Source organism: Myodes glareolus, chromosome 27 (assembly GCF_982192425.1).
Source record: "Myodes glareolus chromosome 27, mMyoGla1.1, whole genome shotgun sequence".
NCBI classification, from domain to species: domain Eukaryota; kingdom Metazoa; phylum Chordata; class Mammalia; order Rodentia; family Cricetidae; genus Myodes; species Myodes glareolus.
Genome location: NC_142052.1, coordinates 17,444,581 through 17,454,373, shown reverse-complemented (window position 1 = coordinate 17,454,373; position 9,793 = coordinate 17,444,581). Strand labels below are relative to the sequence as shown.

General features: G+C 43.6%; 1 pseudogene; it reads left to right on the top strand.

Moving 5' to 3' along the window:
- The first annotated feature begins 9,327 nt into the window (after positions 1-9,327).
- LOC148117604 (Nuclear RNase P) lies at positions 9,328-9,544 on the top strand (annotated as a pseudogene).
- The last annotated feature ends 249 nt before the right edge of the window (positions 9,545-9,793 follow it).

The following is a 9,793-nucleotide window of genomic DNA, read 5'->3' as shown; positions in this document are numbered from 1 at the left end:
CCCTATCTACATGTGCCTCCTGTAATTTTTCCTCAACCATCATCAGTTCCTTTTCTGCTTCAGCTGTTAACTCTCTGGGACTATTCAAATCTTTGTCACCATCTAAGGTTTTGTTTAAATGAATTATTAGATCAGGTGTTATCCCAACAGCTGGTCGTAGACTGGAAATGTCTCCTAATAATCTTTGAAAGTCGTTAAGCGTTCGTAACCGGTCTCTCCTGATTTGTGCCTTTTGAGTCTTAATTCTTTGTAAGCCTATTTTATAACCTAAATAATTAACAGAATCTCCTCTCTGAATTTTTTTCAGGAGCAATTTGCAATCCCCATTTAGGTAATACTAGTTTTACTTCTTCAAACAGCCTTTCTAAGGTATCTTTGTTTTGATCAGATATCAGGATATCATCCATATAGTGGTATATTATGGACTTAGGAAATTGTTTGCGTATAATTTTCAATGGTTGGCTTACAAAATATTGGCACAGGGTGGGAGAGTTCAACATTCCCTGTGGGAGGACGGTCCACTGGTACCTCCTTGCAGGCTGAGAGTTATTATAGGTAGGCACTGTGAAGGCAAACTTTTCTCTATCTTTTTCTTGTAATGGTATAGTGAAGAAACAATCTTTCAGATCAATAACTATAAGAGGCCATCCCTTTGGTAACAGGGAGGGCAGAGGAATTCCAGATTGCAGAGGGCCCATAGGTTGAATAACCTTGTTGATAGCTCTAAGATCTGTCACCATTCTCCATTTACCAGATTTTTTCTTAACAACAAACACAGGAGAGTTCCAAGGGCTGGTAGATTCTTCTATATGCCCAGCATCTAATTGCTCTTGTACCAGCTGTTCTAAAGCCTGTAACTTTTCCTCAGCTAAAGGCCACTGTTTAGTCCATATTGGTTTCTCAGTCAACCATTGTAGAGGCATGGCTGTTGGTACCTCTGAAGAGCCATCAATTGTGTTGTGTTCTTGTATAGCTCTAATGGCTGGTTTCCGCCATCTGTAATATCTTGTAATATTGTCCTCAGAAATATGGGCTCTGGAAGCAGCAGGAATGTTAATTTGGGTATTCCATTGCTGCAATAGGTCACGGCCCCACAAATTCACTGCAATATTTGCTACATATGGCCTTAGTTTTCCTATTTGTCCATCTGGACCTATACAATTGACCCATCTCGTGCTTTGTCTTACTCGAGATAGGGTTCCAATTCCTAAGAACTGAATATCTACCTCCTGAAGAGGCCAATGCGGATGCCAAGACTCTGGTGTAATGATACTTACATCCGCACCTGTGTCCAGTAAGCCAGTAATAAGTTTGCCATTTACACACACTCTTAGCTGTGGCCTTTGTTCATTTATAGAAGTCTGCCAGAATATTCGTTTACTTTGTCCTCTTAGATTTCTTGATTCATTCACCACATTTAACTCATCCTTCAGGCCGTTATTGCTTTTAACAGCAGGCATGGGGCATTCTAATTTCCCTGAAGAGGCATGTTCTCTGCAGTGATCGGAAATGACTGGACCACATTTGCCATGGGGGCCTTCGAGAGGCCCCCTATTGAGTTTCCCGATGGCAACGGGTTGCCCTGTTTATCTCTTGTTGACCTACACTCATTCGTCCAATGCCTGCCCTTTCCACATCTCCTACATAAACCTGAAGGCTGAGTCCTCCTATTCCTGTTATTCCTAGAAGAGGCATTATTCCTGGACTTCCATTGTCTGCAGTCCCTTTTCATGTGTCCCATTTTGCCACAATGAAAGCATTTTGTAATCTGATGTCTCCTTTTACCTTTGGAAATTGCTTCTTGTACCCATGTTTCATTGCCATAATCAAATGTATCAACATTCATTGTATGTAAAATCCATTCGTCCAAAGGCGCTGATCTGAGCTTTAAAGGCCCCAGGATCCTTTTGCATTCTACATTGGCATTCTCATAAGCCAAAGACTCAATTACTATATTTCTTGCTTCTGGATCAGGTATCCCTATTTGTACAGCCTTAGTTAGTCGTTGCAAAAAATCACTAAAGGGTTCTCTCTGACCCTGTTTGACCCTGACATACGATTCTACTCTCTGACCTGAGTCTTGAACCCTGTCCCAGGCCCTTAGAGCTGCTGTAGCACATATGGATAAAATGTTTTCATCATAAAGAGCTTGTTCCTGAGGATCAGAGTAAGGTCCTTCCCCTAGAATTTGATCTAGAGAAACCTCAATTCCTTTCGCTGATTCTTGTTGTTGTAAAAGTCTGGCCTCTTGTTTTAATAGGCATTTGAAATGCCATAAAGGTCCGTTCTCAAGGACAGCTGATGTGAGCTGGTTCCAATCTTTAGGGGTGGCCCTGTTGCTCAGAGCCCAGGATTTTAACATCTCCCTAACAAAGGATGAATGTAGTCCATAATTCACAATTGCTTGTTTAAATTCTTTCAGATCATTCATACGTATAGGCTCCCATGTATGTTCTTTAACGACCTTAGGGTTTTTGGAGCCAGTTATCTTTTCTGATGTTATTACTGGAAAGGCAGGTATAACTCTATGTAGACTGAGAGTTTTTTGAGGTGAAGGTTGCCTTTCTACCTTTTGCTCCTGTTCATCAGAGTCTATGATTTCCTCAATCTTATTAAATCTGCTCACCATTGCCTTCTGTAAGTCCTGAATCTCCTGTCCAGTATTATGCTCCAAAGCCTTCATTAACGATTCTAAGGCATGGAGCTTGTCCGTCAGAGACACGATATCCTCCTTGGACATAATCCTCATGGCATGTACTGTGCCTTCTTGTATGGAAATCCTGTCAATTAATCTATCATACCCTTTTGATAAAGTCCGATTTTCACATTCAATGGTTATAATCCTCTCAGCTAATGTTTCAGCACTTACAGTCATGGACTGGAGGTTATGCGTCATTTTGGTTGTCCCCTCCTCCAGGGCAGTGACGCTCCCTTCTAAAGAAGCAATATCAGACTGTACCTTCTTGATATTTTGGCCAGTTGACCGAGTCATATCAAACAAAGATCTATTCTCCTCCTTGAGAACTCCAAACTCTGATCTAGTCTCCTGCTTGAAAACTCCAAACTCTGATCTAGTTTCCTCCTTGAAATCTCCAAACTCTTTTTTGAGGAGGTTGGTATCAGTCTGAATTGTTCTTAAAGTTTTAATCTCTGCCCTCAGCATTGTAGATTCAGTCTGTAAGGACTGTATCTTTCTTATAAAATAGCCAAACACCAGAAAAGCAACAGATCCCAGGAATAACAAAGTAAGAGGAATATCTGAGACATCCTTCAGAATATCCTCCATAGCGCAACTGAAAAAACCATTGAACTTTTGGATAGTAATATTTTCCGACATTTTCAATCAAAGGAAATTGTACTTGTATGTATGTATGTATGTATTTATTTTCAACCGAAAAGAAAAATCTTACCTGTAATGACCGTTGCCTGCCAGTAGGAGGTGGGGCGCACCTGAATCCACGTGGCAGTGGTATTGATTGAGGAAGTAAACTCTAGAATATATACACTCAAATCCAGAGGTTAAATCCACAGATCACAAAAGGTCAGAGAGCTTCTAGTGGCCAATAAACAAGGCAATAAACAAGGCCCTGCTGCTCTGTTCAACCGGATGCAGAGGGTCGTGACACAGCCACTGCGCTGTTGCTAAAGAGGCCTAGTGCTTTGGGCCCCGTGTCCCTGTGCTGGGATTAAGGGTCAAGCTGCTTTCAGCACTCCTAATCAGTTATGGGTTTCAAACAGCTTGCTGGAACTTCAAAGGGAGCTTGCGCTGTGAGCTCTTTGACTCACGTTGCAAGGAGAAATTTAAAAATCCGTGCCGAACAGGGCAAAGTAAGCCGGCAGAGACTGTCCGGACCTGTGTATCCTGGGAGGCCGAGCTGGGGGTGGGGGGGTGGGGCGGTTCTTAAACCAAACGCTGGGCGCCAATTATTAACGAATCAATCCCACACCAGTTATGTTTTAAGGGGTTATTTATTTGGCGGGGGGTAAAACTTACATACACCATAAACCGTCAGGAAGGGAGCCTAGTCGCTGGAGCAGGAGCCGGGAGCAGCAGCTGAGACCGAGCACCGGAACCAAGAGCCGGAACCAAGAGGGCCTTATCTGGAACTGCTTCTCTTTTTAAGAGAGAAATATACTACGCCCCAGTGGGCTGGTATTTCAGCAGCTATTGGCTGACGGAGCGGAAGTCGCTCCCCGCTGCACTGTGGGCTCCTGCTTCAGTGATTATTGGTTGAGGCAGCGGAAGTTACTCCCACAACAGGATTTGTCTCTACTGCATGTACTGGCTCTTTGGGATCCTAGTCTATTTGGATGAATACCTTCCTAAGCCTGCATGGAGAGGGAAGAGCCTTGGACTTCCCACAGGGCAGCATACCCTGTCCTCTCTAAGGACTGGAGGGGGAAGGTGGGGATGGTGAGTGGGACAGTGTGGGAGGGAAATGGGAGGAGGGGAGAAGAGGAAAATTTGAATGGTATTATTTATAAAGCAATAAAAATAAATTTAAAAAGAAGGTTAATGTCTTAGATCAGTGCTATCTGTTAGAAATATAATATGATCTATCTATGTAATTAAAAAATTCCAACTTCTACGTTAAACAAAATGCAAATAAAAGTGAAATTAGACTCAATAATATGTGTTATTTAACTTAATATGTGAAATGTTATAATTTCTGTTTGTAACAATCTTAAAGGCATTGAGACATTTTATATTCTGTTTCATTTCTGAGTCTTCAAAGTCTGACTCTGTGTTTTAAGAGCAAAAGGTCGGCCCACTAATCTCTGTTTAATGTGAAATGCTTTTTATAAAATGCTTTTATGAAGGGGAAACATAATAAATAAGATTAGGATTTTCTATCAAATCCTTCTCTAGTATCTTTCTTGCTTGAGCTCTCCTAGTTTTGGTCTGTGTGGGCTAAAATTTCATTCCCATCGATTGTTCAGTGTGGGTGGAAAAGGTGGGAGGATGCTTTCATTGACTGAATGAAGGATAGACTTTCGCAAGGTCCATCTTCTGCTTTTTTGTAATAGCAACTCCACATTTGCCAGATAAAAGGAAAAGCTTCCCTTCCTCTATGCAGTTCTGGCAGAATATTATTTTTGGAATGGTTTGAAACTGTATTTCCCCTCCCATGGGAGTAGAGAACTTGCTTTGTTCTAGGAGGTTCTACTTTTCCCTATATAAAACAACAACAACAACAACAAAAAAACTTACAAACAAAAACAACAACATTGTAAAAACAACAGAATCCAAAGCCCAAACCATTCAAACAAAAGCACAAATACTTTTCTAGAAAGCAGGTTTCAAGAGAAAGTATGTGGGACACCAGAGCGAGGAAGTGTTCTAAGCCACAATCCTTCTAGACTCCATCCTGAGTACTGATCTCTCACAAGCTGTCCCTCTCTCTAGTCATCTACCATGCCCAGCTGTCTATGGAAGCAAGTCTACGGGCTTCATGAAACCTCCAATTAGAATAAACTTGTCCTAATCCTGGATCCCCATAATAGTTTATAATCCTATTATTAAAATCATAATGCCATTGTGGGTTAATAAAGAAAAAAGAAAAAGACATGACACTGGGAGGGAGGATGTATTGGGGGAATGTAAGGTAGTTAGAGTGTGTCAGGGAAGCCAATGCAAAGATTCCTCCATCTTGTATTCTTGTTGAGGCCATTTTGGATTTAACTAGAATTTGACCTCCTTATGGAGACTCCCATGGAAAATTACCTAACTCTGTTCTAGGAACCCAAAATCAAGATGCCACAGCTAGCTTTTCTTAGCTTCTGTTAAACTGCCTGCATGTGCAGAACCTCCAGGTAACTGCATACCTTAGCTTCTGTCAAATTGCTCTTTTTTTTCCCCCTCTGCAGCTATACAGTGAGATGCCAAACCTTGGCTTCTGCCTTGACTGTGTTCTGGACACTCCGGGCTATACTTGGGTTGTGAATATCTGAGTGTAGTCCCAGCTGGCTGGAAGAAAGTCTTTCAGTTGACTATAAACTGTGTTTGAATAGTCCTTTCTGGTGGGCTCTCTAAACAGGAAGGGGAGATGGGGTGGAGGTGGCCATATTTCATTGTATAGTGATGAACGCTCTGCTCTGGGGAAAGGTTTCCCCCAGTGCAATGATTGCAGATCTGCTCCACTAGGGAAAAGTTTCCTCAGCTAAAGTGTTACAGCTCAGCTCTGGCAAAACTGACACACTGCACAGCAAACCTCATATAAGAGATCTATTGGGAGGGAAAAACCCAGGAGGGTGGCTAGCAGCAGCGGACTAAGCAGAATCCAGGACATATTTATATAGGGTTTATATAGGGTTTTCTCTAGGACAGAGCTTTCCAGGATGAAGATTTCTTGGGTTGGGACTGGTAGGATTTCAAGTTTTCATCTTGGGGTTAGTTCAGGGATTGGTAGGATTTTGTTCTCAGGGATTGGGAATTCTGTGGTCTGTTTTTGGGGCAAACTCAGAATTGGTGATAATTCAAGTCTTTGGCCCTCATATTGGGGTCAAGTCAGGGGCAGGGCATTCTTTTCCTGACCCTTTTAATCTGCACTAGCCTGCCTCCATTTTAGGCTTAAAAGCAATAGGGTAAATACAAGTTAGGCTCATTCTTATTTATGATTAAAACTGTGTTTCTCTAGGATTGGGTTATGCCCCACCTGTAACCTTAACAATTGTCTCTTTCTGTACTGCCTGTTCCAGGAAATAACAATCATGTCTTTGTCTCAAAAAGTTCTAACCATTTTGCTCTAACCCCCTTTGTTTCAAAAGTTATAGCTACCTGTTGTTATGAGTACCTTGTTATGACCACCTTGCAATCATGTCTCTTTCAGGAGATCACCATGACTAGCATGTATGCTTACATTCTGTTCCTGTAACCCTGAAAATTTTGCTGACCAAATCCCCCATTTGGAAATCCCCTACCTCTGAACTATAAAAGCCTCACTTCCAATGCTGACCTCTTGACCCCTGCCTTAGGGGGAAGCAGCCCCCATGTACATGAACAAAAAAAACTTGCTTTAATTAATAGCTTGTTTTACTTAATTGGCAATGATGACTTTGGTTGGTGGTCTTCTCATATTTTTTTGGGGTGGTTAACAATACATATATGAGATTCTCAGAGAATCTATATTCTCATAGAACAAATAAATTTAAATGTCTTATTGTGTTCACATCTGTTGTTAATGATAGTGTTTAATAATTCTTTGAGAATTTCTAGTCAGTATTACCTTGATTTCTTCATGTTCTGTCACTAATGTGTTATACCTTCAGTGATAGGGCCTGAGCAACAAAAAACAATGACAATAACCCGTGTAGTTTTGAGGTCTCTGAGACTGCCCTGACCAACTACTTGAGGAGAAGTATCCCATACTACGTGGTACTGGGCTTTTTAAAAAGCTGGTAACTTATTGGCTTCTGAGAGGAGTATTAGCCTATGTATAGGGTAATTCAAGTTAAAGAAGTAATTTCTATCTTATTCCCTTCCCCCACTCTGTATATGTGATGCAGGAGAGTCTTCTATCTATCTGTTGCTTTCATTGGTCAATTAATAAAGAAAACTGCCTGTCCTGATAGGTCAGAACATAGGTAGGCGGGGAAGACAGAATAGAATGCTGGGAGAAAGAAGCAAAATCAGGCAAAGGCAGAGAGCTGCCGCCATGAAGCTGCCAGATCAGACATGCTGAATCTTTCCCGGTAAGCCTCGACCTCGTGGTGCTACACAGATTATTAGAAATGGGTTGAATCAATATGTGAGAGTTAGCTAATAAGAGGCTGGAGGTAATGGGCTAGGCAGTGTTTAAAAGAATACAGTTTCCGTGTAATTATTTTAGGGGTAAGCTAGCCGGGATCCAGATGGGAACACAGCCCACTGCTGCTTCTACATATATGCATGTGTGTGTATATGTGTGCATGTGCACATGTCCGTGTGTGTGTGTGTGTGTGTGTGTGTGTGCTTTCCAGATATCCCCAGGAGTTTTTCTCCTTTATCCACCCATCTGTCCAGCCTGCTCATCTCTCTTGCTCCACCTAACCCTCTGCATTATCTTGCTTTCCTTTTCACACCACCTGTTTTCCACTGTTCTGCTCCCTTACAATCCCTCTTCTCCCTTCCCCTAGAAAGATGCTTTCTGGCATTTTTGTTTCTACATGTATTTCAAATTAAACACACAAATCTAAAGCTTAGATTCTAGGATCCACACAAAAGTGAGAATGTACAACATTAAAATCAGTCTTTCTGGGTCAGGGTTACTCATTCTCTATTATTCTTTCCTGTTGGGAGCCACCTGGAGGCACAGGTGGTCCTGCAGTTTGGAGGTAGCCATGTGGGGCTGAGCACCCTTGCCTGCACCCTTGCCTGCACATGCTCAGAACAGCAGAATGGCATTAACCAATCAGGACAGCGTTCAAGCCTCTCCACCATTTAAAAGCAGCTGCCTCGGGGCCCAACGCTCTCTCTCTAAGCTTTCTCTCGTCCCTGCTCTATCTTCCCTTCCCCCAATTTTCCTCAAGGGAATGCTCCAAATAAAGATGTGACCAGAGAAGGAATTCTCGTTTTTGGTGGCGTTCATTCCTGCTGGACAGGTTGGCCCCCCGCAACTGGTGCTCGAAACCCCGGGACGCTGAGGGACCCTGACAACTACGCCGGGGGACCCTGAGAAGGAAGCGCCCAGCAACGTGCTGAAAGCCCGGGAGAAAAAGCCGAAATCAGACACCAGGACACAGAGAGCCGTGAATTTCAGAACTCTGAACACGTGGAGCGGTGAGTGACGTCAGTTGAATCCCCCAAAAAGGGGAGGAAAAAGAATTTCAAAGTATAGGCCTAAAAAGAAAAGAAAATACAAAAAAAAATCAAAGTTAAGGTATCTGAAAGAAGGTACAGAAAGCAACGGGGAAGAAAAATCCCTTAAGTTCAGTGCAGGAGGAATGTGAACAGCAGCAAAAAAGGCAAGGTAACTAAGGCGGGACTATGAGGACGATGGGGTACGGGAGACCGCGGCTTCCGCTCCTTCTCCGTCCACCTGCGTACTCGCTGTTAGAGACCGGGGCAACAGTCTCGTAGGGAGGCGGGCTTGATCGAGTTCGAAGACTGCCTTCCCTATTCTTAAAGAGCCACAGAGCTTTTGGAGGTGATTTTCGCCTAATTTTGATAAGAGAGCTCAGTCTCTGGCTCTCACGTACAGAAAACTTTAACTTTGATTGAGGAAGTAGCCGGCGGTGGTGGCACACGCCTTTAATCCCAGCACTTGAGCTCTGAGCAGCAGCGCCACTAAGGACCTAAAGACGGAGAGGGGCCAAACTCTGAACCGCGTTTCCATAGCAACATGGGCGGGCGGAGGAAGCTCACCGGCAGGGCCACGTACTAAGTGCTCGTCACTCCCCGGCCCCTGGAAAGGTCTGAGACTGGGGCCCCCGCGGCCCTAACCGGGCCCTCCATGGGTGGGCGGATGCCCCCCCCTCGCAGGAGCTTGGAAAAGACTCACAGCCAGCGGTGCGAGTTCATTGCCTGAGGTGCGCATGGCCCGGGGCGGAGCCATGCCTTTGGGCCATGCGGAGCGCGCCACAATGGGCCTCAGAGGCGGGGCAACCGCCGCTGTCTGCTGCTGCCGCCGCCGCTCACAGCCACAGCCGCCAAGAATTCAGTCAGATAAAAACATTTGTCACCAAGAATTCAGTCAGATAAAAACATTTATCCCCCAAAAATTCACAACGTCCCTTTGTCAGCAGGAAGTAGTCAGATCGAATGCCGACGTCCATTTTCCCTCATAAACTTCAGGCAGAACTGGTCGTGATTATC